At 44.5% G+C, this 20749-nt stretch overlaps 1 protein-coding gene across 1 annotated transcript in view; it reads right to left on the bottom strand.

Annotated features, from left to right (window-relative positions):
- TBC1D22A (TBC1 domain family member 22A) overlaps nucleotides 1-20749 on the bottom strand; it is a 493060-nt gene that overhangs the window by 52461 nt on the left and 419850 nt on the right. The gene's annotated exons all lie outside the window — the stretch shown is intronic.

Here is a 20749-nt window from a genome sequence, read left to right as displayed (position 1 = left end):
TTAATGAAGCTTAACCTAGACAATAAATAGCACTATCTGTCCCGCGCTGCATGAGCACAGGGCTCGGTTCTCAGCAGCGCCCACTTACAAGTCAGAGGCCAGCTCTGCTCCCAGCTGGGCCCAGGGCCACGGGCAGGGTGCCCTCCTTCTGACTCATGTCCACCAAGGAGAGAGGGGCCTCTGTTGTCTTAGCAATCCATCTGGGTTCAGAAGCCTGGCACATTCATTTAGAGCCTTCTCCTACTGGTGCAAAAGTCAGCCAAGTCCATGAGCCGGGGTGGTAGAAGACAGAGCAGAACTACACTCTCCAGGGACAAAAGGACAGGACACAGAGAAAGACCCCACGGTCTGTGGGAGAGCAGGGGCCCAACCATCCCAGAAGCACGGGACTGCAGCCACAGCAGAGCGCAGGCGTCTGGGGGAGATTCCCGACCCTGTCCAAACCCTCCAACCCAGGCTCCCGTCCACACCCCCACAGGGCAGCCAGGCACCTCCTGCAAATCCCCCTCAGCCCGCTGTCCCAGACTCCAGACCAGGGGGCGGGAAAGGAAGAGAGCCAGAGAGCTGTGAGGGCCAAAGCCCAGGATGGTTCTGCCTCCAGGGTTCCCAGACAGAAGCATGTGGCCCCAGTGGGCAAAAACTCACTTCCTCCCAGAAACCCAGGGGGAGAGGGTCTTGAGCTGGAGAACAGCAAACCTGTAAGCTTTGGGCCTTTCCTACAACCGAAATCCAAATAGGCCACTTTGGGAAAACACCATCTCCTATAACACATGGATTCTTCTGGACTGGAGGGAGGGTGGCTTCTCTTCCACCTGGACTGATCACAGTGCCACAGAGAACATAAGGGAGAGACGACCCTGGGCAGGTCTTGGTGATCAGCCTGCTGCTCAGCTAACGCCCCCTGGACCACCAGAGGGATGGATCTCTTCAGAATCACAAGGACCATCTTATCTCACTGCCATCCCCTACTCTGCTACACCAGCCCACCTTAACGCTGGCCCCCAACCCTGAGCCTGGGCCTACTCATGCCCTGTCTGTACCGGGTCCAGACCAGCTGAAGTCTACAGGGGCAGAGCCAGGCGAAAAGCCCACGAACGCAGTGCACCCCAGGAGCCGACAGGTCCAGTCAGGGTGACCTTAGGCCAGTGTTTTCTGCTTTCTTTGGCCCTCAGTTCCCTCATTCCTCATGGCAGAAACTTCCAATAGGCAGGGGCTCTGGACCAGAGATGTGGAGAAAGGGGCAGATGGAAGGATGTCCCGGGCAGGACAAACTGGGCCAAGAGGCCGCCAGTCCAGAGGGAAGCAATCCCCTTTCCCTCGGCTCTCTGTGGTTGGGGGCTATACTGACCCTCTTTCTGTGCTGTGACTTGGCAGAGGAGGCACACAAGTCACTCAAAAAGCACCTGAGATGGTGATGGGTAAGGACCAAGGTTCTTATTAACATGACAAAAGAGAATATTTTACCAAATTCATTTCAGATGATTTCAATATTGCCATCTTACTTGGCAATTAAGGAAAGAGAGCAGCTCAGCTGGCCTGCCAAAAGCACTGTGGATTGCATTCCCACCCACTCGGTGCATGCCAGGCAAACACTGGAGGGACTCTGCACGGGGAAAGGGGGACAGTTCAGGCTCTGTGCTCTCTCAAAAAAGCCCAAGAGCATTCTGCTCAGGCCCTCACTGTCCTGCCAGATGCTAAGTGACCCTCTGTACACCTCTGTCTTTGCAAAAACGGCCTCTACCTGTAGGAAAACTTAGGGGACATGCATTGACTCTGCACCTCAAGGCCCTGCAGGTAATGTGGGCCTGTGTGAGGAGTGTGGCTGGCCTGCATCTAGTGGGATGTCCCAAGCATGGCCTGGCAGGCCCACCCAGCCAGGTTTGGCTCCCTGGAACACCTGCCTTCCACAACAACCCTTTTTCTGCCTGCAGTGTAGATGTCCACCCCTCTTCTCCAGCCTACATTCTCCATCCTAAAATGTCTCCCCTGGAAAAAGGCCCAGGTTCTGGGAACAGGGAATTCTGAAGGTTAAGAAGAAACACTATCCATATAACAAATATCATTTTTGAAAATCATAAAATCTCTCTGGCTAAGAGAAAGAAAGCCAATTCAAGAGCCCAGATGCACTTGGAAATGATGACTAAAATGCCCCAATCTCACTTCAATTGGATCAGCAGCTAAAAGGTCCAGGTTTTTATTTTTCACACCACCAGCGAACTGAGTAAATAAACCAGCCAGCAGCCTGCAAAAGCTTCTCACTACTGGGGGGGCCCAGCACTGAGGACTCCTCCCACTCACAGGCAGAGCAGATGAAAGGAGCTTCTGGCAGGTCAAACCTAAGAGGGGCAGGCAAGGACTGGGCCTGTGCAACCTGCCCCTGCAGCATTCCACAGGGGGGAGGGGGCACCCCAGAGGATGCGGGGCAAGATGAGTGCAAGACGTTCATGGGAAAGTTGGAAGCGTGTTTGAAAGACATAAAAGTCAACCTAATTGAATGGGGAGACGCAATGGACAAAAAGCCTCAATACTGAAAAGATGGGTTTGTAGAATACAAAACGCTTATTCTAAAGTTGACAGTAAAGAGCGATGGGCCAGGAACAGAAAGACAACCCCAAGGAAGACAAATAAGGTGAAGTCTTGCCCTCTGAGCTGTCAGGACATTTTGTGATGGAAACAAAGACCATCCTGTGTACATTGCTGGTGAGGCGGGGTGGGGGTGGGAGAGCATTCGACAATAGCTAAATGTTCGTATCTGTAACCCAGAAATTTCTTCCCTAAACAGAGTATCTCCTACACAGAGGTGTAGGGAACGGGTACAAGAATGTTAAACTGAGCACAACTTGTAGATGCAACATACTGGAAACAATCCAAGTATCTTTCAACAGGAGAATGGATAAATTACAGCATACTTATACAATGGAAAACTGTAACACAGTGAAAATACCTGTATACAACCAAATCCATCAACTGGGATAAATATTAAAAACATAAAGTTGAGCAAAAATTATGATGCAAAAGAATATTTAAGTATAACGCCATTCATAAAAAGCTTTAAAATACTCATTATGATATTCTCTATTGTCTGTGGATACACGCATATATGGTAAATTTACTAAAACATTTTTAGAAACAAGAAAGACCAAATTCAAGGCAGTGGTTACCTCTGGTGATGGAGGAGTCCTCAAATGTAAAATTTTATTTCAAAATAAGAAATTTTAGAAAGATATTGAGCAAAATGGAAAAAAGGTTTATATGTGACAAAGCTGGGTGATAAGGACATAGGTAGTCATTAGATTGTCTAATTAGATATTAAATTATTATTCATTTCCGTACACTTGACATTTCTCATGATTTTAAAAGAAGGCCTGGGACCTCTGGAATGCTCTTTTGCAGGCCACAAGCAGGCTATTGGGGTTTTCAGGACACTGAGCTGGCACCCTGCTGAGAGATGGGGCCCCTGCTCCTGGCTGTCACTCCCACCCCAAGGCCACCTGGGGCTGGGCCCCTGTTGCTGGCCCCCTGAGCCCCTGCTCTGCTTGGCTTGGAGACAGCACACACCCACCCCCATCTGCCCTGTAACATTCGCTTGCAGGGTCTTTTTCAGCCCTTTATGGTAGGCATGTCTGCAGTTTTGCTCTCTTAAGAACTGCCTTCAGTCTTCCAGAAGCCAGGGTCCCAGATTTCTGAGGGACAGTCAAAAGGATGCACACCACAACAGGGAAGAGGGATTCCTCAGGCCACACTCGCTTTGCCTCCAGTCACCAGACGTATACCCTGAGGTCGTGAGCTTGTTTAAAACTCTGCATTCCACATCCCGGAGTGGACTTAGTTTTGCTTATAAAATGACAAAATGAGAGGGCAAATGGCTGCAGATTAACTAAATGCAAATTACTTTATTAACATATACTTTTTATAATGAAGGAAATAAAGAAAAGAAACAATTTTCCTGGTATTATTTATAATAGGGAAATTTTGGATAAAAGGAACAATTTTTCACATTTAACTGTATCCTTAAACTTTCCTTATAATTCTGGCACTAGAAGAAAAACGAATGGTCTCTGGTATCAGGTGATTGTTCCATGTATACTGTGCTGGTTTGAATGGATGTATGTCCCCTAGAAAAGCCATGTTTTAATCAAAACCCCATTCCTTTTTCGATACTATATGTTTGAAACTAATCAGATCTTCTTCCTGGATGATGTGATTTAGTCAAGAGTGGTTGTTAAACTGGATTAGGTGACAACATGTCTCCACCCATTTGGGGGGGTCTTGATAAGTTTCTGGAGTCCTATAAAAGAGGAAACATTTTGGAGAATGGAGGAGATTCGGAGAGAGCAGAGAATGCTGCAGCACCATGAAGCAGAGAGTCCAAGAGCCAGCGACCTTTGGAGATGAAGAAGGAAAACGCCTCCTGAGGAGTTTCATGAAACTGGAAGCCAGGAGAGAAAGCTAGCAGATGACGGTGTGTTCACCTTGTGCCCTTCCAGCTGAGAGAGAAGCCCTGACTGTGTTCGCCATGTGCCTTCTCACTTGAGAGAGAAACCCTGAACTTCATCAGCCTTCTTGAACCAAGGTATCTTTCCCTGGATGGATGCCTTTGACTGGACATTTCTATAGACTTGTTATAATTGGGGTATGTTCTCGGCCTTAGAACTGTAAACTAGCAATGTATTAAATTCCCCTGTTTAAAAGCCATTCCGTTTCTGGTATATTGCATTCCGGCAGCTAGCAAACTAGAACATATATCTATTTAAGCAGATGTGTTTTAGAGTCTGTTCAAACACAGGAACTCTTTCCCATTCTTTGCTCAGACGCAGTGCACCCACTTCAGCTGTACAAGCAAAACCTGTGCTATGACATCCTTTGGAATATCCATCACCTTCCCGTCACCCTGCAACCTAACCGACAGTCACGCAGAGCACGGCCATTTTAAAATTCACACCACCATCCCCAGGCTTGGGGTTTGGGCTGGTAACAAGAACTGTAAATCACATTTCATCATGCAGCCAAGCCCTAAAGCAGAGCTGTGCCTGGTGCTCCTCCAGCCAGCCTCAGAGTGACTGATCACATTTTCCTTAAGCCAAGCTAGATTATCTTTTGCCAGATATTTATTGGCATGTGTCTGTCCATGTCTGAGAATAGTGCAATTGGATAAACGACAATAGTCACAACCATTCGGAGCAAGGCTGTGAGCCACGGCGGATTCATCTCCATGGCCTCCAGAAGCTGGGCTGAGGAGAGGGTGTGAGCTGCAGTGGACTCATCTCCACGGCCTCCAGAAACTGAGCTGACGAGATGTGAGTTATGGTGGGTTCTCATCTCCATGGCCTCCGGAAGCTGAGCTGAGGAGGGGGCTTTTACTTTAACACATCAATAATGACTAATAAAAATTAAAATGGGGTCGGGGCCAAGATGGCAGCTTAGTAAGGTACGCGCGTCTTAGTTCCTCCTCCAGAGCAACTACTAGGTGAACAGAAATAGTGCAGAACAGCTCCCGGGGCCACGGCAGGGAATTAACACACAGCGTACCCCAGTCTGGACTGGTTAGACTGACTGCGAGACTCTGCTGCGGTGAGATCCCCGAGCGGTGCGCGATTCCACGAGCTGCGGCAGCTGGCGGCCGGAGCTCCTCGCTTGCTCCTTCCCGGGCCTGCTGAGAGTCTCGGAGAGGCAAGTTTCCCAAGCCGCGGCGGCCGGCGCCCCTTTTTTGCAGATGGCTTCGTGGACCGGCTACGAGTCTCGGATCAGAGGGCTACACAAGCCGCGGTGGCCGGCAACCGGCGCCCGCCCCCCCGCAGGCGGCTTCCTGGTCCGGTGGCGAGTTCCCCGGGCCGCGGCGGCTGGCGACCGGCAACCCTCCAGGGAGAGGAGGGAATTCCCGACAGTGGCAGGGACTGGGTACAACCAAACACCAATAGTGGCATTAATAAAGGAGCCACAGGGTCCCCTCAAGCAGCGGCGGCTGGCACCCCCACCACGCGCGCCCCCCGGACCAATTGAGAGAATTGGATCGGAAATCCCCAGGCCGCGGGAAACGGTGACCGGGGGGATACCTGCTGGGAACGTTGCACTATCCCGGGCCGCGGCAGCTGGCGCCCTTCCGCCACACTTGGCGCCCCGGGCCAACTAGGAAATTCGGACGGGCGCTCTCCCGGGCTGCGACGGCCGGCGACCCTCCCTGCTTTCGGAACCCCGGGCCGGCAGGCACACTTCCAAACCACTTTGGCTGGCGAACCTCCAACACAGCGAGAGTTTTCCAAAGTTAAAGGACCCACAGCACCTTTTACTGGTGGGACCCGCAGACAAACGTGTGCCACGAGCGCCACCTACTGGGCAGGATAAGAAAAACAGAACCCAGAGATTTCACAGAAAAATCTTCCAACCTATTGGGTCCAACACCCAGGGAAATCTGTCTAAATGCCCAGACGCCAGCAGAAGATAACAGATCACGCTCAGAAGATTGAAAATATGGCCCAGTCAAAGGAACAAACCAATAGTTCAAATGAGATACAGGAGCTGAGACAACTAATGCTGAATATACGAACAGAAATGGAAAACCTCTTCAAAAACGAAATCGATAAATTGAGGGAGGACATGAAGAAGACATGGGCTGAACAAAAAGAAGAAATAGAAAAACTGAAAAAACAAATCACAGAACTTATGGAAGTGAAGGATAAAATAGAAAAGATGGAAAAAACAATGGATACCTACAATGATAGATTTAAAGAGACAGAAGAAAGAATTAGTGATTTGGAGGATGGAACATCTGAATTCCAAAAAGAAACAGAAACTATCAGGAAAAGAATGGAAAAATTTGAGCAGGGTATCAGGGAACTCAAGGACAATATGAACCGCACAAATATACGTGTTGTGGGTGTCCCAGAAGGAGAAGAGAAAGGAAAAGGAGGAGAAAAACTAAAGGAAGAAATTATCACTGAAAATTTCCCAACTCTTATGAAAGACCTAAAATTAGAGATCCAAGAAGTGCAACGCACCCCAAAGAGATTAGACCCAAATAGGCGTTCTCCAAGACACTTACTAGTTAGAATATCAGAGCTCAAAGAGAAAGACAGGATCTTGAAAGCAGCAAGAGAAAAACAATCCATCACATACAAGGGAAACCCAATAAGACTACATGTAGATTTCTCAGCAGAAACCACGGAAGCTAGAAGACAGTGGGATGATATATTTAAATTACTAAAAGAGAAAAACTGCCAATCAAGACTCCTATATCCAGCAAAATTGTCCTTCAAAAATGAGGGAGAAATTAAAACATTCTCAGACAAAAAGTCACTGAGAGAATTTGTGACCAAGAGACCAGCTCTGCAAGAAATACTAAAGGGAACACTAGAGTCAGATACAAAAAGACAGAAGAGAGAGGTATGGAGAAGAGTGTAGAAAGAAGGAAAATCAGATATGATATATATAATACAAAGGGCAAAATGTTAGAGGAAAATATTATCCAAACAGTAATAACACTAAATGTTAATGGACTGAATTCCCCAATCAAAAGACACAGATTGGCAGACTGGATTAAAAAACAGGATCCTTCTATATGCTGTCTACAGGAAATACATCTTAGACCGAAAGATAAACATAGGTTGAAAGTGAAAGGTTGGGAAAAGATATTTCATGCAAATAACAACCAGAAAAGAGCAGGAGTGGCTATACTAATATCCAACAAATTAGACTTCAAATGTAAAACAGTTAAAAGAGACAAAGAAGGACACTATCTACTAATAAAAGGAACAATTAAACAAGAAGACATAACAATCATAAATATTTACGCACCAAACCAGAATGCCCCTAAATACGTGAGGAATACACTGCAAACAATGAAAAGGGAAATAGACTCATATACCATAATAGTTGGAGACTTCAATTCACCACTCTCAACAATGGACAGAACATCTAGACAGAGGATCAATAAAGAAATAGAGAATCTGAATATTACTATAAATGAGCTAGACTTAACAGACATTTATAGGACATTACATCCCACAACAGCAGGATACAGCTTTTTCTCAAGTGTTCATGGATCATTCTCAAAGATAGACCATATGCTGGGTCACAAAGCAAGTCTTAACAAATTTAAAAAGATTGAAATCATACACAACACTTTCTCGGATCATAAAGGAATGAAGTTGGAAATCAATAATAGGTGGAGTGCCAGAAAATTCACAAATACGTGGAGGCTCAACAACACACTCTTAAACAACAAGTGGGTCAAAGAAGAAATTGCAAGAGAAATTAGTAAATACCTCGAGGCGAATGAAAATGAAAACACAACATATCAAAACTTATGGGAAGCATCAAAGGCAGTGCTAAGAGGGAAATTTATTGCCCTAAATGCCTATATCAGAAAAGAAGAAAAGGCAAAAATGCAGGAATTAACTGTCCACTTGGAAGAACTGGAGAAAGAACAGCAAACTAATCCCAAAGCAAGCAAAAGGAAAGAAATCACAAAGATTAGAGCAGAAATAAATGAAATTGAAAACATGAAAACAGTAGAGAAAATCAATAAGACCAGAAGTTGGTTCTATGAGAAAATCAATAAGATTGATGGGCCCTTAGCAAGATTGACAAAAAGAAGAAGAGAGAGGATGCAAATAAATAAGATCAGAAATGGAAGAGAAGACATAACTACTGACCTCACAGAAATAAAGGAGGTAATAACAAGATACTATGAACAACTTTACGCTAATAAATACAACAATTTAGATGAAATGGACGGGTTCCTGGAAAGACATGAACAACCAACTTTGACTCAAGAAGAAATAGATGACCTCAACAAACCAATCACAAGTAAAGAAATTGAATCAGTCATTCAAAAGCTTCCTAAAAAGAAAAGTCCAGGACCAGATGGCTTCACATGTGAATTCTATCAAACATTCCAGAAAGAATTAGTACAAACTCTCCTCAAACTCTTCAAAAAAATCGAAGTGGAGGGAAAACACCTAATTCATTCTATGAAGCCAACATCACCCTCATACCAAAACCAGGCAAAGATATTACAAAAAAAGAAAACTTCAGACCAATCTCTCTAATGAATATAGATGCAAAAATCCTCAATAAAATTCTAGCAAATCGTATCCAACAACACATGAAAAGAATTATATATCATGACCAAGTAGGATTCATCCCAGGTATGCAAGGATGGTTCAACATAAGAAAATCAATTAATGTAATACACCATATCAACAAATCAAAGCAGAAAAATCACATGATCATCTCAATTGAGGCAGAGAAGGCATTTGACAAGATTCAACATCCTTTCCTGTTGAAAACACTTCAAAAGATAGGAATACAAGGGAACTTCCTTAAAATGATACAGGGAATATATGAAAAACCCACAGCTCATATCATCCTCAATGGGGAAAAATGGAAAACTTTCCCCCTAAGATCAGGAACAAGACAAGGATGTCCACTATCACCACTATTATTCAACATTGTGTTGGAGGTTCTAGCCAGAGCAATTAGACAAGAAAAAGAAATACAAGGCATCAAAATTGGAAAGGAAGAAGTAAAACTATCACTGTTTGCAGACGATATGATACTATACGTCGAAAACCCAGAAAAATCCACAACAAAACTACTAGAGCTAATAAATGAGTACAGCAAAGTAGCAGGTTACAAGATCAACATTCAAAAATCTGTAGCATTTCTATACACTAGTAATGAACAAGCTGAGGGGGAAATCGAGAAACGAATCCCATTTACAATTGCACCTAAAAGAATAAAATACCTAGGAATAAATTTAACTAAAGAGACAAAAGACCTATACAAAGAAAACTACAAAAAACTGTTAAAAGAAATCACAGAAGACCTAAATAGATGGAAGGGCATACCGTGTTCATGGATTGGAAGACTAAATATAGTTAAGATGTCAATCCTACCTAAATTGATTTACAGATTCAATGCAATACCAAACAAAATCCCAACAACTTATTTTTCAGAAATAGAAAAACCAATAAGCAAATTTATCTGGAAGGGCAGGGTGCCCCGAATTGCTAAAAACATCTTGAGGGAAAAACGAAGCTGGAGGTCTCGCGCTGCCTGACTTTAAGGCATATTATGAAGCCACAGTGGTCAAAACAGCATGGTATTGCCATAAAGATAGATATATCGACCAATGGAATCGAATAGAGTGCTCAGATATAGACCCTCTCATCTATGGACATTTGATCTTTGATAAGGCAGTCAAGCCAACTCATCTGGGACAGAACAGTCTCTTCAATAAATGGTGCCTAGAGAACTGGATATCCATATGCAAAAGAATGAAAGAAGACCCATCTCTCACACCCTATACAAAAGTTAACTCAAAATGGATCAAAGATCTAAACATTAGGTCTAAGACCATAAAACAGTTAGAGGAAAATGTAGGGAGATATCTTATGAAACTTACAATTGGAGGCGGTTTTATGGACCTTAAACCTAAAGCAAGAGCACTGAAGAAAGAAATAAATAAATGGGAGCTCCTCAAAATTAAACACTTCTGTGCATCAAAGAACTTCATCAAGAAAGTAGAAGGATAGCCTACACAATGGGAGACAATATTTGGAAATGACATATCAGATAAAGGTCTAGTATCCAGAATCTATAAAAAGATTGTTCAACTCAACAACAAAAAGACAGCCAACCCAATTACAAAATGTGAAAAAGACTTGAACAGACACCTACCAGAAGAGGAAATACAAATGGCCAAAAGGCACATGAAGAGATGCTCAATGTCCCTGGCCATTAGAGAAATGCAAATCAAAACCACAATGAGATATCATCTCACACCCACCAGAATGGCCATTATCAACAAAACAGAAAATGACAAGTGCTGGAGAGGATGCGGAGAAAGAGGCACACTCATCCACTGTTGGTGGGAATGTCAAATGGTGCAACCACTGTGGAAGGCAGTTTGGCGGTTCCTCAAAAAGCTGAATATAGAATTGCCATACAACCCAGCAATACCATTGCTGGGAATCTACTCAAAGGACTTAAGGGCAAAGACACAAACGGACATTTGCACACCAATGTTTATAGCAGCGTTATTTACAATTGCAAAGAGATGGAAACAGCCAAAATGTCCATCAACAGACAAGTGGCTAAACAAACTGTGGTATATACATACAATGGAATATTATGCAGCTTTAAGACAGGATAAACTTATGAAGCATGTAATAACATGGATGGACCTAGAGAACATTATGCTGAGTGAGTCTAGCCAAAAACTAAAAGACAAATACTGTATGGTCCCACTGATGTGAACGGACATTCGAGAATAAACTTGGAATATGTCATTGGTAACAGAGTCCAGCAGGAGTTAGAAACGGGGTAAGATAATGGGTAATTGGAGCTGAAGGGATACAGACTGTGCAACAGGACTAGATACAAAACTCAAAAATGGACAGCACAATAATACCTAATTGTAAAGTAATCATGTTAAAACACTGAATAAGCTGCACCTGAGATATAGGTTTTTTTTTTTACTATTATTATTACTTTTATTTTTTTTCTCTATATTTAACATTCTATATCTTTTTCTGTTGTGTTGCTAGTTCTTCTAAACCGATGCAAATGTATTAAGAAACGATGATCATGCATCTATGTGATGATGTTAAGAATTACTGATTGCATATGTAGAATGGTATTTCTAAATGTTGGGTTAATTTCTTTTTTTCCATTAATTAATAAAAAAAAAATAATAATAATAATAAAAATGGTACAGTCATGCAGTAGAAAAGAAAGCCATAAAAATCTCCGAAACATTTTTTGAAATTCCCATTGGGCGCTGCTCTTTGGTGGATGACCAACCAGACCACGGTTTTGACTTTAAATCTAAAAGACATTTGACAGCGCTGTGTCCGTAGGTCCCCATAAATGCCAAACAAATGGTTTAGAGATTCAGTTAATTAACAAAACATAAGTGGACCCTGAAGAGTTAAGAATTCCTATGATTCACAGATGAAAAGTGGCCCACCAAGTGTCCCCAGTGGGTGGCCCTGAGAGTGTTCTGGAAGCTGAAGGAAGTAGTACCTCTTTGCCTGTCAGTAACACCTGCTTCCTCTCTGGCCCTTAAAGGAGGATGTGATCCTTAAATGCAAAAAACACAAAGAGCAGCAAACACCAGTCAAAAACCAAAGATGAACAGTGACCTTGGTGTAACTGTTTTAGCAAAGGTCTCAAGGCAGATGCACAGCCTTCAGCAGACACACCCAAGCAGGCTATGCGCACTTAGGAGCCCCAGGGCCCCCTGACGCCCCAGGGGACAGATGGGGTGCCCGGCAGCCAGAAGCAGTCTCCTTTATGGATGAAATCAAAGACTGCCTTTTAATGCTGCTCTGTCAAAACTTCATGAAGTTTAGAAGCTCAGAAAGACCACGGGGGCCAGCGAGCTGCGCCACTCTAAGAGGGATTAACTTTCTGCACTAACCTCGGCTGCCCTTGTTATGCTACCCCTCCCTGCCCCAAATTTAAACATCAGATATCTGATGACTCAGCGCTTTCATAGGATGATGTATCACGGTCTGTTCTGTGAGAACTGCTTCAGAGGTATTTTTGCTACTCTGTCCAAACTGATAAACTCTACCGTTTTTTAATTTTGTCAAGGACATTTCTGACAAATTAAAAGGAAAAGGATCCTGCTGTGGGCCCTGATTATTTCTTCTCTGAAGCAAGAAGCGACATCACACTAGTTAATAATGTACAGTTTCAATTCTCTCTGCAGACTGAACTCAGCCAAAGGAGCATAAAGGTCAGGGGATAAGAGAGCGGGTGCAGCTCTCGGGTGACATGCACGAAGGCTCACCGTGGAGTATAACTGGGTCCCAGGCTCATGCCAGCAAGGAGGCCCTACAAGCATGGGTGCACTGTTGCCCTGAGCTCCACTTCCTGCGGCAGGCACCGGGGAGTGTACAGCCCCACAGCACCTGCCAGGCCACCTCCACCCAGCCCCAGTCCAGGGCCCCCACACCACTCTTCCCTGTGGCTCTGCTGTAACAAGGTCCGCAGAAGCACATGCTCACTCGCTAGTGGGCAGGAATCTGAAACCAAGGTGCGGGCAAAGCCCCACTTCAGCTGAAGGCTCCCAAGGAGGGTGCTTCTTGCCATGGCTCCAGGCCTCCTTGGCACATGGCAGCCTCTCTCCAGACTCTGCCTCTGTCTTCACACAGCTGCCTTCCCTCTGCGTCTATGTCCAAATGTCTCTCATCTGATGAGGACACAGGAGATTGGATTCGGGCCCAGCCTATTCCAGTTTGGCCTCATCATAACTTGCTACATCTACAAAGACCCTGGAACCAGATGAGGCCACAGTCCTCGGCACCAGGCCTGGGACCTGAACACATCATCAGGAACACATTTCACCCCCAACACTGCTCTCTCATCCTTCCTTCTTCTCCACCTCCCCAGGTCCTGCCCTCCCTTCACCAACACTCTGGGATCCGCATTTCAAGGACAGAACTTGGAGACCAGAAACAACCTTCCAGTTGTACTAGCCACAACCAAACGGCTTCACGACGGGCCATCCCAAAAGGCAATTCCTGCAGAAGGCCTTGGTCCCCTTACCCAACAGCAATCTCCCTCTGCAAGGTGAAAGGGATGCATTCTCACTTGTGCCAGTTTGAAACTATTACGTACCCCAGAAAAGCCATGTTTTAATTCTGACCCAGCCTTGTGTGGGCAGCCTGATTCAGTATAGTGGCCTTTTGATTAGTTGGAGATGTGACTCCACCCATTCCAGGTAGGTCTTGATTAGTTTACTATGAGTCCTTTAAAAGAGGAAACATTTTGAAGAAACTTCAGACGCAGATGCTTGGAGAATAGCTGCTTTAGAGCTGACAGAGACATGGGTATTTGGAAATGCTTAGAGTGGTGACAGAGAGAGCAGATGCCTAGACATAGGCAGAGCCCAGCAGACATCACCATGCACCTTCCCTCAAGTTGCTAAGTAAGCCAGAACCCAGAGTTTTGTCCTGGAGGAGCTAAGTGAAGGCCCATAGATGCTTAGAGAGAAAACCTCAGGAAACAGAGGCTCAAAGCAACAGAGCCCAGGAGCAAGGGACCAGCAGATGCCAGCCAGGTGCCTTCCAAGTTGACAGAGGTGTTGCAGGCAGCATCAGCCTTTCTTGAGTGAAGGTAACCTCTTGTTGGTGCCTTAATTTGGCATTTTCACGGCCTTAGAATTGTGACTTGTGACTTACTAAGTTCCCTTTATAAAAGCTGTTTCATTTCTTGTATATTGCATTCTGGCAGCTTTAGCAAACTAACACATCATTTAATATAAATTCTCTTGTTCTTGTGGCAAATAAACAAGAAAGCTATTCAGAGATCAGAAGAAAAACAGGCCCGAGGATGTGCAGCAACCTCGGGTTTAACACCTGCCCCCATCACATGTTCACTGGTTCCCCAGGGTCCACCTGAAAGGGGACAGAGTCATGCATTTATACAGTAGGCAAGACAGTATACCGACTTAGGCCAGTGTTTCAGGAATTTCAGTTCAATGACTGTGATGTCCCAAGAGGGGAGCTGGTGGTGGAAGAAACACACGTTCCTGCCCTGATGTAGTTCTGAGACAGCACTCTGTGGGCAGGCCCTGCACCTTACCTGACTCCATTCTTGGGGTGCCTCAGTGAGTGCTGGGTGGGAAAGGCTAAGGGGAAGAGAGGGGCCAACAGACACTTCTTCTCAGCACCTACATGCACATAGGGTCTCACAGTGACGAGACCCAAATCTCCATTTGCAACTATCTCCCTAGCTGGTTCTCACACATAGTCAAGTTTAAGTACCACTCTCTGGGCCAGCAGCCTCTAGAGCTGATGACCAACCTGCTCTTCTTTCCCTGCCACTCCCTTGGCTTTTAGCACAGGAGCTCTCAAAGAATGACAAAAGTAAATAGTGAATGAATGTGACAGTGAAGTTCCAAATTGTCTCCTCAGCTGGTAACTCCATGCTGAGAGGAGGCAATCCCACCTTCTTCGATCACTGAGCGTTTAGGGGGCCTCACACACATCCATGGGCAAATGCTTCGACCTGCCCCTTTGTAGACTAGGCTGTGCAGACTTTCTGCTTTGAAACTAAACTGAACAAAACAGATCCACATTTCACCTAATGGTCATTCTCAGGGGAATTCCTAGATTTAGCAGATTTCCCGTTATTCTATTTTAGAAGGGTGAAAAGACATTCTTATGCACGAAAATGACGAAAATTCCATATGCAGTGCCGCATACTAACAAACAAGGGAGAGCTTTAAACAATCTCACTATTGTCCCCAGGTCACTGCCAGCTTTCAATCCGGGACAATGCCTCACCTCCTCCAGCCTTGCCCTTTCCAAACTCCCCTGCCTAGGTCTTTGGTGCAAGTGTGCAGATGTGTGTGTGATATTTTTACAAACTTACCAAAATGAGACTTTCAAAACTCCCCCAAAGTAGAAAAATGCTGTGCATCTCTCACCCAGCATCCCTAATGATCAAATTATTCAGTTGCTCCAGTTTCAGCTGATTCAATTTCACCTGCTGCCAGCCCCCACCTCACCACTGCCCAGATGCTGCTGGGTTATCTGATCGATTCCCAGACTTCACAGTCCTTCCTCAAATGCCTCAGTGTCCATCTTTTAGAGCTAAGGACTCTTTTTAGAAATAGAATCATAATACTATTACTGTATCTACAAATTAATACTAATTCCTTAATCTGATCAAATATGTCTCCATTTGCCTCCTCACTGGCTTTTTACTGTGGTTTCTTCCATTCGGGCTCCAAATGAAGTTCACACATTGCAGCTGATAGGCATATCTCTTCAGCCTATTAAAGTCTTGAATAGTTTCCCCTCTCTCTGTTTTGCATTCTTGCCATTTAGCTACTGAGGAAATGGGGTCCTTTGCTCTGCAGACCGTTTCACATGCTAGATTTGGCTGATTTCATTCCCATGGTGAGTTTTGACGTTTCCCCTTTCCTGATATTTCCTGTCGAGATAGACTTAGGATTTAGAGTCTTGATCAGATTCAGATTTAGTTTTCTTCCCTAGAATGATCCATTGGTGGAGCTCTATATCTCCTAGCCCATCCCATCAGAAGGTGCATCCCGCTCAAGGTCTCTTTCTGGGTGATGGGTGTTGCCGGGCTGATCTGTCCCTTATAAGCTCCCCCATAGGGCTGGCCACAGTGGCTCAGCAGGCAAGGACGCTTGCCTGCCATGCCAGAGGACCCGGGTTTGATTCCCGGTGCCTGCCCATGTAAAAAAAAAAAAAAAAAAGCTCCCCCACAAGTTGCCTCTGCCAGTTCTCAAAGCTGACAGTGAGTGCTGCCTTCATCTGTTGTTTCAGTGGGGCGACACTGCAAGTCTTTCATTCTGTCTGCACTGTTGCTGTAATTCTGCTGTGAGGAGTAACTTGTCCCAACAACCATGCGATCAGAAAAGCAGAATACATGCTTGAATCTTTCCCTTTATTAACCAGCCCTAGCAACCTCCACAATACTGAAAAGCTAGGGTTTTAGTTAAGAATCTTATGAATTCATGGACTTCAACCTACTGGATGTGTTTCAAGACTGCAATCATCTTTGATACTCAATTTCCCCACCTCTGGACAATGGAAGCCACTTTAAATTGGGCTTTTGACAGGACCCCACTTTCTTTATGACAAGTTGTTCCAGACTCATCTTGACCATTTCTGCCCTGGAATCAGACATTTCTGAGCTCCTCCACCCGATCCCCACCCAACTGGCTCTTTTTGATGGGAAAAGGCAGGAGTGTGCATTTCTACTGGGCTGATCATTACATCTAAGGATTTTCAGTGCATAGAACTAGAAGATATGGTTTGCTTTTTAAAAGAGAAAAATGCATCATCAATATATAATCAAAGTCTTAATTCATATTTAAGAATACAGGGATTTTTACTTGTTTTTACTTCTTAGGCTGAAAATCTTAGTTCCTATAACACTATCAGAATTATTTATTTGTTTTATCCTAACACATATGTACAAATATACATTTCAGTCTCAATGTCTATAAATAATAGATTCAAAATAGCCCTAATACTATTACTAACAACATGATCACTGAATAGAGTTCAAATTCTTGTCAGTTCCTTTTGTGCTTATGATATATCCCACTAGGGCTGTACGTTCAAATTACTTGAATATAATTTTTCTTAGTGTGATTAAGCCACCAACTTGATATAAAGCTTAGGTTCATTAGGAAAAAAAATTGTTCTTGCTTTTGATGGACAGCTTTTTCATTTCGGTTTAATTTGGCTTTATAATTATGCAAAGCGATACTTGGTCCCAAAGCAAAAACCATAAAACAAGCTGCATCCAGAGAAGTCCTGCTCCCCATCCCCACACAGAATGCAGCCTCTTGTCACTGGGTTCTGGTTACCCCTGCACCACTGTGAGGTTCTTGCTTTGCTTAGTTGGGGCTGCAAGCACCTGTGCAAGCGCTCACGGCTGGGCCAGAGTGTGTGTGTGCTCAGCGTCCCCTCCAGCTCACAGCTGAACGATGGAACATGGCACACCCACTCTCTCCCTTGCTGTTCCCAGTTCCCAGCCCTGCAGAGTCCACCACAACAGAGAGCGAGCAACCCTGCATCGGTGCACCAGCCTGAAGTGCGTCTGCATCACAGCTTGGCCTGCCCGGCTGTGGCCGCCCCTGACAGACATCTGCATGGTTTCCAGGTCATCTTCTGCTATGACAATGAGTGTCCTCATGTAGAGGCCTGTGCACACAGCAGTTTGTGTCTCCCCCAGATTCTCTCTTGGATGGTTCCTGGGCCAAGGAGTGAAAGCATGTGGTGTTTGCTCCATACCCCTCTGCATCCCATCTCATGGCCTATCTCAGCCCTGCCCTTACTTTAAAGCTCTCTGCTATTTTCTTATCCACTCACAGGAAGTCAGACCTATTGACTGCTCTCCTTTGTTGGGCATTAGACAATATGACCTACTATACAAATGTGCACACGTAAACACACACTTAATTTATACAAACAAGGGTGTTTTAGTTTGCTGAAGCTGCCAGAATGCAACATACCAGAGATGCAACACATCAGAGATGGATTGGCTTTTAATAAGGGGTTGAATTTAATTACAAATTTATAGTTCTTCACAGGAAAGGCAGCTGGCTTTCCTCTGGCTTTCTGTGTCACATGGGAAGGCACAGGATGGACGTCTGCTGGGCTTCCTTCCTGGCTTCTGGGATCAAACAGCTTTCCTGGGGGTGATTCCTTTCTGCATCTCCAGACATCTGGGTCTGAGTTCTGAATGCTGAGATGAGGTATGCTGAGCTGCTGAGCTCTCTTCTCACCTCTCTCTTTTAGGCCCCCAGGTAATTAAATTAAATATCACTCACTGTGGAAGGCACTCCCCTTAGCCAACCATGGGATCAGCCACAGATCAACTTCACATGCTGATGATTTAAGTCTACAGCAACAGAATAATGGGGTATCATCACCTGGCCAGGTTGACACCTGAACCTGACTATCACAAATGGATAGCATATTTTTAAATTAAACTTTTTATTCTGATCATTATATGCTCACATATGGTGTGAGAAATAACATAAGAGCTCCCACACGCCCTTCTTTTACCCAGCGAGGGATGACATTTTTAATCCACAGTAATGGATTAAAAGTAAGAAGAACAGTGATCAACTACTCGCCAGGGCCCTGTGCATCCTATGTCCCCAGAACAGCACTAGGCCACAGTACTCAGCCAACAGTCTGACATCACAGCCAACATGATGCTTTACAACTGCTGCTGGGTCAGGTGATGTGTATCCATCCCAGTGGGCACGCGTGTGCTTGACCCTGCTCGCTGGAGCAGCTGAGTTTAATTTCACCGCACCGGTGAGTGTTCCCTTGGTGTGAGCTGCCCTCTCCTTAGTGCACGTGGAAAGCAAGGGCATCCGTGAACTCATATGCAGTGTCAACGGGATTTCTTCTGAATAAGGTCTAGCTATCTCCCACTATTGGTTTCCTGATAGACAAATATGAATTCCATCACACAAATTATACCACTCAGATCCCCAGACCTAACTCACATAGTAATGATAAAGAATTAAAGTTTTCCATTATAACTGTAATCTTTTAATCTTAAGACATATATATTTAATATTCTTTTGCTAGGATAAAATGGCTCTCTTTACTTAACTTGGTACAACTTTCCCTGAACCCTCTCTTTTTTTTTTAAATCTGAATATTATCACTCCTTTTTTGCTTCCACTCAGGTTTGACTGTGAGAGTGTCACCTGGCACGTTATTTCTAATCCTTCTCTTCCACAAAAGGGAGTGAAATACTAAGATGGAAGCTTCAAGCAAAACGCAGCAACTACTTTAGATTACATTGATGAAATTCATCTAATATTTAGGTAATTAAAATAATTGTTCTGGTGCTCCAAACTTTTCCTTTTTAGAAAAACTCCATGTAGACCAACCAAACAATCTTAAACTGTTTAAATAAAATTGAGTTAACCTAAAAATATATTTAAAATACATGAAAACTGAAAGGACAGAACAAATGCCCTTAAGGTAACCACCCACTGTTTAAGAAAAGTAATCTCTCTTGCTGGGCAATTTTCCTGGTTTCAAATCTCTGAAGTTAATCAAACGCTATTCTAAATTTTGTGTTCATCATATCCTTCATTTTCTTTATCATATCGCAGTTGTTTTCCTCTGGATTTGAATTTTAGAAAAAAAGCACATGCAAGGTATATATTAATCAATGACTTTTATTTCATTTAGCATTATGTTCCTGAAATACATTCATAGTGCCTCATGTAGCTACCAATCATTAATTTTCATGGCTTTGTGAATACTCCACAATTTAGCTATCCATTTTACTGTCAAAGGATATTTAAGTTCTGCTTTGGTGTTTTTTTGTTTTTTGTTTTTTGCATGGGCAGGCACCAGGAATCAAACCCGGGTCTCCGGCGTGGCAGGCAAGAACTCTGCCTGCTGAGCCACCGTGGTCTGCCCTATGCTTTGTTTTTGGCTATTAGAAGTCAGTGTTGCTATAATCCTCTTGCACATTTACAACAGTATCTCTGGAACATGCTTTTCAAACTGTTGGGTGCTCCAGAATTCCCTGGAGGGCTTGTGGAACTGCAGATCACTGGACCCCATTTCCAGAGTCTCTGATTCAGAAGATCTGAAAGGCCCCATGAATCTTCTTTTTTAACAAGTCTCAGGTGAGGCTACTGCTGGTGGCTCAGGAACCCCACTTTGAGAACTGCTGCTGTCCAACAGGACTCTACAGTGAGGGGAATGTTTTATGTCTGCTCTACCTCGTACAGTAGCCTCCAGCCACAGGTGGGACTGGGGCACCTGACAAGTGCTTACTGCAACTGAGGAACTAAATTTCACAATTTACTTAACCCTAATTAGTATTTATTCCAAGAGCCACAGTTGGCTGGTGATCACCGTGCTGGACACTGCAGCTCCGGGCGCAAAGAACCTAGAAGTGGAACACATGGGCCAGGAGCTATGCACCTCTTCCACTCTCCACGTACAACCAAATTATTTTGTAGAGTAGATTTTAGTAGTTCACTCCCACCAGTGAAACTTACTGGTCTACATCTTTCCTGAAGTGCAATATCTCCTCTCTTGCAGAGTCTCCCAAACGCTGATAACAGACATACATGCACGAGCTCAGGACAATAGAATGCCCTAGCACTCCGGGGACAGGGGCTCGGCTCTGAGCACAGAGCCATGGGGGCTACTTTACCCAGAGGGCTTTCCCCTTGGCCTTGCAACCTGGGGTGACCATGACCTTT

The sequence above is a fragment of the Tamandua tetradactyla genome, chromosome 7 (genome assembly GCF_023851605.1).
Source record: "Tamandua tetradactyla isolate mTamTet1 chromosome 7, mTamTet1.pri, whole genome shotgun sequence".
In the NCBI taxonomy this organism is placed as follows: Eukaryota; Metazoa; Chordata; class Mammalia; order Pilosa; family Myrmecophagidae; genus Tamandua; species Tamandua tetradactyla.
The sequence above is the reverse complement of the archived record's forward strand: the minus strand, read 5'-3'. Positions and strand labels throughout refer to the sequence as shown.